General features: G+C 44.9%; 1 non-coding gene across 1 annotated transcript; it reads right to left on the bottom strand.

Moving 5' to 3' along the window:
* Positions 1-1,523: 1,523 nt before the first annotated feature.
* On the bottom strand, positions 1,524-1,627 carry LOC140733835 (U6 spliceosomal RNA). The gene has a single exon (XR_012100390.1). It is a non-coding gene; the product is annotated as a U6 spliceosomal RNA (small nuclear RNA).
* Positions 1,628-8,422: the final 6,795 nt, after the last annotated feature.

Below are 8,422 nucleotides of genomic sequence, written 5' to 3'. Positions count from 1 at the left end.
TATCGTACTTACCCACAGTGAAATATAACCTAATTCCCCACCATTCAATAACACTTGACTGGGACAATGCATCACAGAGCACTTGCTGCTGTCTTAAAAAAACACTGTTGTGCTGCAGGCTCTTGCAAAATCAGGAGCAGGATCAATGTATTTTTGGGAATGGGAATGATATTTCCTATGGACAGGTGTGTGCTGATGAGAACAAGTGAAGTGATCCCTACAGTTTTGATGCCAAAGATGGTTGTATTGGGAGCATGTGATGGAAGGAGCGTGCTATGTGGTGACATGATGACCCAGTAGTAATTTATAATCAGAGTACTTGTTATAGAGTTGTGTAGCCCCTTTTGTCTCAACTGGTCCATAACAACTTAAAGTGCCCCATCTAAGCTAGGCCTGATTTACCAATGTTTGACCTGTCTCCCTCTTAGCCTTTTCAATCCGTATACCTCTCTACCTATCTTTTTTTTAAAAAAAACTCTGCTGCTTTGCAGCTCTGAAAACCCGGATTTGACCCCAACCTTGGCTGTGCTCTCGACAGGGGTTCTCAAGTTCTTTCCGTGATCCAAGTGGGTTTCCCTGGGGAGCCCTGCTTTCCGTCCACATCACAAAGCTGGGACGACACTGCAGATCGGTCACTGAGTGGATCAAGGGTCGGTGGGCAAGCAAGAGAGAATAATTTACAGGGATACGGGGAGATAGAAGGAGAAGGAGACTGATGGGATTTGCTTGCAGGGATCTGATGGACTGAGTGGCCTCCATCCATGCTATTATAAAGCTGTAAGTATGGCATGTGGAGATTCAAATACTATTGAACATCCAGGAATATAAATTCTAAGATTATGGATTCTTTAAGAAGAAAAATTAGTTCCACATTTATTGGGTTTGTTTTTTTGAAGAATGAGATGATCTCATGTGAGTTTCTGAGAGGAATTAATGGGAGAGAGTCTATCTGTCACCTGAGGTTGGAGGGTTTAGCACTGGGGGGAGTGGTCTTGGTAGAAAGCATTAGAAAATCCCAACTGTGATGAGGATGTATGTCTTTACAAAATGTTTATAGAGGAATCATTAAAGTTCCAGTTCTCATGACACTGTGATGTCCAGCACTGACGTCATAACTCTTTGGACATGAAGATCAGAGAACAGAAACACAGGACTAAGCTAGTTGGCCCAAAATATCACTGCTGACCAGAAAGCCAAATTAAAGTAGTGACAATTTCTTGCACGTGGATTATATATCTCAATTCCCTACCTGTTTATATTGCCTGACTAAATGCCTCTTAAAAGTTGCTATTACAGCTGCTTCCACCTCATCCCCTGGCAGGCCATTCCAGGCACCTACCACTGCTTGTATTTTTTTTAAAAAAAAAAAACCCAAGTTAGCTAAAGTTACCCTTTAAGATGTCCCTGTCTCAACCTAAATTTACCTCTTTTGTCCGTTACGTTGTTGGTGTTAAGGACAGCAATGAAGGTCCTCTATCACTGGTGGTGTTCACGGCTTCCTTCATTGTGTCAGTAGCTTCCTGAAACAATGCGGACTCCTCACCAATTTGCGAGTCACCCTTGTGCAGAGCCATGCTAATCGTTTCTGCATTGTTCCAAGTTATATACCAAATTTATGCTCTTTGGTATTTCCACCTTGGGATGAGGAGTCTGATTATCTACTATACCTATGCCTAATTTTATATAGTATATTTTTATATAGACAGGAAAAATAATCCAAGTTTGTTCAAGCATTGAACCTGTTTTCCCTTAAACAACTGACAGATACTTAAGTGCCTTTAGATAGCAATTGAATTTAAAATAGATAACAGGAAAAATGATATGAATAACAAATTGGAAAATTAAAAGGGGTCACCAGTTTAATTAAGATTGAGTTAGTGCCATAGAGAGCCATAAATCATTGAGTTATACAACACAAAAAAGGTCCTTCAGTACAACTCATCTATGTCGACCAAGATGTCTTGTTAACCTAATCCTATTTGCTTATATTTGGCCCTTATCCCTCTAAACATTTCCTATCCATGTACTTATCCAAATGTATTTTAAGTGCTTCTTTTATTGTACCTGCCCCTGCACATTCCTCCAGCAACTCATTCCATACATTTAGTGGTCGCCAACCCGTCGATCATGATCGACTGATTGATCTTTGAGACTTTCCCAGTAGATCCCAAAAAAAATAAATAAAAATACACACACAAATACTGTTGAGAGATTGTTTCTGGGTTGCGGGGATTTAGTTCCGTTCTTTCTGCCCAGTGTGCATGTGTGTAGCTCCCCAGCACTACACAGTGTAATTCACTGGTCCCCAACCACCGGGCCGCGAGGAAACAATAGGAGTCAGCTGCACCTTTCCTCATTCCCTGTCACGCCCACTGTTGAACTTGAACCCACGCGAGGTCATCAGTCGCCTGAAACATAGTGATACCCTCGCGCCAGGGATCACTGGTTGGCATCGCGTGGCCGGCGGGAAGTGCCGTTGCTACTGGCTTGGAGCACGGACAGATGGGCGCCGCCTCTAAACCTGTTTCGCACACCGAATGTTCGTGGGGAACCTGGTGCTAAAATATTTGCAGACGACCTAATTCGGGCCCAGGGTTTGGTAAGTAGCAGAGCAGCTGCCTCGCTGTGATCTACTGAAACAAACTTTTGTTGGCGGTTAGATCCTACAAGAAGGGTGGGCGCGGGCCTGTCACTCTCCTCGCTCGGTCGGTTGTTCTCTCTGGACTGCGACTGCCACGGCCCTGGCACGGGGACCTCCAGCCCTGACCTTGTCCTCTCACCCCACCCGCGACCTGCCGCACCTGGCCAAGGAGTCTGGCGGCGGGTGGGTGGGAGGCTGTCTAATGAGGCAATGAAGCCCTCAAAACTGCTTTGGTACCCTGAGTCCAAGCACCCCGCACTTAAAGACAAACCCACTGAGTTTTATCAGCGGAAAAAACGTGAGCAGCGCGGGACAGCAGCTAAGTGCCGAGAGCCGCGAAAACTAAATTGCGGAATAGACTGGACATAAGGAAACCCCTTCGAGTATCGCTGTATTCCCGCGGTGTTTAACACTAACCCCTACCCCCTGTCAGCCGGTCCGCAAGAATATTGTCAATATTAAACCGGTCCGTGGTGCAAAAAAAGGGTGAGTACCCCTGGTGTTTATACATCATTTCTACTTCCGGGTTGCGGGGTTTTACCTCCGGTCTTTTCTGCCCAGGTGTGCATGTGTGTAACTAATCGATTTGGTGTCGATCTCGCCTTTCACTAAGGCAGATGTAGGGGATCTTGAGCTTAAAATGGTTGGTGACCACTACTGTACATACTACTCTCTGCATGATATATAAAAACACTGCCCTTCGGGTTCCTTTTAAATTTTTTGCCTCTCACCTCAAACCTCTCTCCCCCACCCCCCCATTTTTTAGTTCCCCTTTCCTGGGAAAGTGACTACATGCTTTATACCCGACTATGCCCTTCATGATCTTGTATGCTGATATAAGTGTGGTGAACTACATATACCTGTCTGGACACGCACCCCCGCTGACTGCTCCTGTGGCTCCTCCCACAGACCCCAGCTGACTGCTCCTGTGGCTCCTCCCACAGACCCCCCGCTGACTGCTCCTGTGGCTCCTCCCACAGACCCCCCGCTGACTGCTCCTGTGGCTCCTCCCACAGACCCCCCGCTGACTGCTCCTGTGGCTCCTCCCACAGACCCCCTGCTGACTGCTCCTGTGGCTCCTCCCACAGACCCCTGCTGACTGCTCCTGTGGCTCCTCCCACTGACTGTGGCTCCTCCCACGGACCCCGGTATAAAGGCGATTGGAGGCACCGCCCCGGCCTCAGTCTCCAGGATGCAGTGTGGTGGTCAATTGCTGCTGCTTCTTTCTTCCAGCCAAATAAAAGCCTATATCTCGCCTCATGTCTCGGAGAGTTATTGATGGTGCATCAATAAGGTCACCTCTCAGTCTGCTCTGTTCCAGGGAATAACGTCCAAACCTGGCTAAGCTCTTCCTGGAACTCCGGCGAAGGCTGATTGCGAGACTGCTCCAGGCCTGATGTTGGGTTTCAACCTGAAATGTCAAGCTGCGGCTCCACCCACTGAATTCAATTTTCTGTCACTCCCTTAGTCTTCAGCTCCGCCCAGCCGTTCCCATGCTGTCATCCACTCCTCTCTTCACTGGCAGATCTCTGGTCCTGGCTTTTGTTTGAATGAGGATTCCTTAGAGTCACAGGGAAGCAATCCACTCTGTGAATCTTTGCTAAAGCCTAGCTAATCATTTACGAGGCATCACCAAACATTACAAAGTACCTTTTATTTTACAGTTGGAAGCAAGCTTAAGATTCAAAGCTCCCGAATTTGTCATCTTTCTATTGCAAATTGCATGTGGCCTCTCATCTTTTTTAAAAAAAAAAAGATAAACTGTTCTGCTGCAAAACGGTTCGCAGGTATGTAAGGTCTTAATGATTAGAATATATTTGTTACAACACAGATCAATCTGATCCGTCCTGTTCCTCTTCTTATTTTCCTGTATCCTTGCAACTCATTCTCGTTCACACAACCATGAATTTCAGTTTGATGTTTTTATCACTTACCCGCACCAGGGGTAATTAACAGTGGATGTTTAATGCCCTCATTAACGAAGATTAAGGAACTCGGTCTTCGGGGCTGTGTAGGGTGTTGGAGAGTGTTGGGGTTCAAGGTTTTTTAGAGCACCGGAATTGGCTAATTGTTGTTTTTAAAGACAGTCGTTAATCATTTAGAGTTCCTTGTAATTTTCACTCTTTGCAATACAATGTCCTGGTCCTTTCTGTTTAAGCTCGTTTCATCTTGTAGGCACTAGGATTCTGTGTTACCTGTATTATTTAAGCAGACGCCCAATCAGCGCTAATCGCAAGGTCCTAGTTTTGAGAATGTTACTTCTTGCGGTATCACTTGGCTGAGTCTCTGGTTCTTTTGGAATTATTATGACAAATCTCCCATCTCCATCTCTACATTGGAGTCTGTCTCTCCTCCATACCTGGGTTCTGATATTACCAGCACACACCATGACGAGGAACATCAGTCGGATGAAAGGAACGGTCAGCATTTCGGGTTGAACCCTGCAGCAGGACTAACACTAGATACCCCAGATTTCACCATTTGCAGTCTCTTGTGTCTCCATTTAACTGCCTCCATGTTCAACGTATGATTAACAAAGTATGTATATGTTATAAAATTTTGAGATTCCTCACCTAACAGGCAGCCAAGAAACAAAGAAAACAAAAAAAAATTAAAAAAGGACGTCAAACACCCAATGCACAGAGAGAAAAACACAGATCATGCAAACAATAAGCGAAAGCAAAAGGCGTACTGAACTGAAGTCCACAAATAGTCCATCCCCAGTCCTTTGGTTTAGCGCAGAGTGGAGCAGTGATCGGAACTGGCCCATCCCTCACCTCAGGCTCTGACACCCTGACCTTTTCAATCTGGCACAGCGAATAAATCGTTGTCTAGAATGTTCAGTTGTTTTGTTATGCTCTGGGGCCTGGACCCCAGAGCCTCAATTCAACCTGTACCCGACCTTTCTGATTCGGCCCAGCACCTAAATCGTCATTGTCTGGGATCCAGATCTGGACCCCGCTGCCTTGATCTGGCCTCTAACCAACCTTTCCGATTCGGCCCTGCGCTTAACTCGACTGAACCTCGGGTCTTCCTCACTCTCAACGATGGGCCCTCAGCCTCCGTTCTGCCACATCGAATTGCCTCCAAAGTCCAAAGGGAATTAAAGACTATTGCTTGCGATGATTGTTAGCCAGAAGAAGAGTGATTAACTAAGTATTTATTTGTTTCATCGGCCACCAGGAAGAAGCTGCTGAGATTCACCAGCACCATCTTGACCCGGACGTCGTTACATGTGATGAGGGTGTGGGAGGAAACATGATGGTCACGGGCAAAATGTACGAACTGCAGACAGACAGCACCCGAGGTCAGGATTGAACTTGAATTCTTGGAGATGTGTATCGGAAGCACCTCTACAGAGGTACTGAGCCACCCTTATAAACAGATAGCACAGAACAGAGCAGCATGTGAACAGGTCTTTCAGCACAATGTCTGTACCAAAGAAATCACTTCCATATCTTTCAATTCCCTGCATATTGATGCACCCAAGAGATTCTTAAATGCCCCTATTGTATTCGTTTCCACCACTACCCCTAGTAGCCTGTTTCAGGCACCCACCATTCTTTGTGGAAAAAATTGTGACCCACACACCTGCTTTGAACTCTTGCCCCTCTTATCTCCCCTTTGGGAAATGAACTCCTGTCTCCTGTGGAAGATAACAAGGAACCAAGGTTCCCATTTGAAGCGTTAACTCTGTTGTATTTTCTCTCAGCAGACCTGTTGACTATCAGAATTAGATTTATTATCACTGACTTAGATAACAAGGGATCTGTTGTTTTGTGGCAGCAGTACAGTATAAAAATATAAAATTACTATAACTTAGAAAAATAAATAATTAGTGTTGTAATGTGAGTATTATTAAAAGTAAGTTAATACTAATCGGGAAGCTGTGGTAGCAAGAGGTGGGATCCAGGGTTGGCGGGGTCTTTACTTCCGCTCTTTTTACTCCCAGTATGCATTGTATATAGTTCCTCCACCCAGGCTGCACGAGGTACCTGGAAGCCTCTGTATTGTAAATATCATTTGCCGCCCCAGATAAAGATGCTCTTTGGCCATCAAGTTGTCAAGTGGTCCTTTTGTAAAGTAGAAGTTACTTTACCTTTATCTTACCCTATCAGAAAGGGTAAGATGAGGGGACACAAACCAGTCCTCATAGAGGGACCAGAAGGGAAGTGCCTAGAAGTGGATATCTCTGAGGGTCTAACCTGGTCCCAACATATCGATGCACTATAGAGAAGGCAAGACAGCAGCTATATTTCATTAGGAGTTTAGGGAGATTTGATTTTTCACCTAAAACACTTGAAAACAGATGTACCGTGGCGAGCATTCCGACAGGTTACATCAATGTCTGGTATGGAGGGGCTACTGTATAGGATCGAAAGGAGCTACAGAAAGCTGTAAAATTAGTCAGCCCCATCTTGGGTACCAGCCTTCATAGTATCCAAGACATCTTCAAGGACTTGTGCCTGAGAAAGGCGGCATCCATTAATAAGGATCCGCATCACCCATTCCCACTGTTACCATCAGGAAGGAGGTACAGAAGCCTGAAGGCACACACTCAGTGATTCAGGAACAGCTTCTTTTCCTCCGCCATCCGATTCCTAAATGGACATTGAACCCATGGACACCACAATTTTTTTTTATTATTTCTGTTTTTGCACTATTTTTAATTTAACCATTTAATATACATTTACTGTATATACTTGCTGTAATTCATTAATTTTCTATATTTATCATGTATTGCATTGTACTGCAGCCGCTAAGTTAACACATTTCACGACATATGCCTGTGATCTTAAGCTTGATTCTCAGCTGGTGCTCTTGGGTTTCATGGACTTTTCAGAAATCTGATGACAAAGGGCAAGGAGCTGTTTATGAATTATTGAAAGTGGGTCTTCAGACCCCTGTACCTCCTCCTTGATGATAGTAACAGGACGAGGGCACGCCGCAGATGGTAAGGGTCCGTAGTGATGGATGTCAGCGTTTTCTGTTTTATTTCAGTACCTGCCGATTTTGTGCCTTTTCAGTGCATTTTTGCTATGTATTTATTACAGATGGCATACAACTGAATAAAGCTGCATGTTTCCTAATCTTCCTCTCTTAATAGGCTTTTTTTTTAGGGTAGGACATAAATCCTAATGTGGGCCCATGGTGCATTTGAGTTCCTTCTGTGTGTTCTACGGTGCAACGAATCATGTTGATGGAACTTTCAACTCTTGGAGAAAGGGTGAGTGAGAAAGAGAGAGATTCCGTGTCTCTAGAAGCCTCAGGACATACATCTAATGAAACACTGTCTTGCGTCAAGTGCAAAATAATTGAGGTTCATGGGATGCTGCTTGGGGTGAGAGATTCCAGTTATAATGAGAGATCAGCAGGGCTGGGCAAGATGAAACATTGGGATGCAAAAGATTCTGGAGGGGGAGGGGCCATAGAACGCTACAGAACAGGAACAGACCTTTCCGCCAACAATATTGTGCAGAACTAATTAGGCTGAATTAAACTAATCACTTTTGTCTACAAAGAGATGGGGTCCATATTTCTCCATTCTCTGCATATTCATGCAGGTATCTCTCGAAGACCTCTGTCATAACTGCCTCCACCAGCATCCCTGGTAATGCATTCCAGGTACTCACCACCCTCTGTATAAGAAGCTTGCCTTGCACATCTCAGTTTCCCCTTTAGTGCATGCCCATGTGTTTTCAATGCTTAGCCCTGGAGATAAAGTTAAAGATGATAACTATGGCAGATCTGTTTTGTGTGTGTGTGTGTGTGAGAACAGAT

The sequence above is a fragment of the Hemitrygon akajei genome, chromosome 9 (genome assembly GCF_048418815.1).
Source record: "Hemitrygon akajei chromosome 9, sHemAka1.3, whole genome shotgun sequence".
Lineage (NCBI taxonomy): Eukaryota > Metazoa > Chordata > Chondrichthyes > Myliobatiformes > Dasyatidae > Hemitrygon > Hemitrygon akajei.
This window is presented reverse-complemented; position numbering and strand designations above follow the sequence as displayed.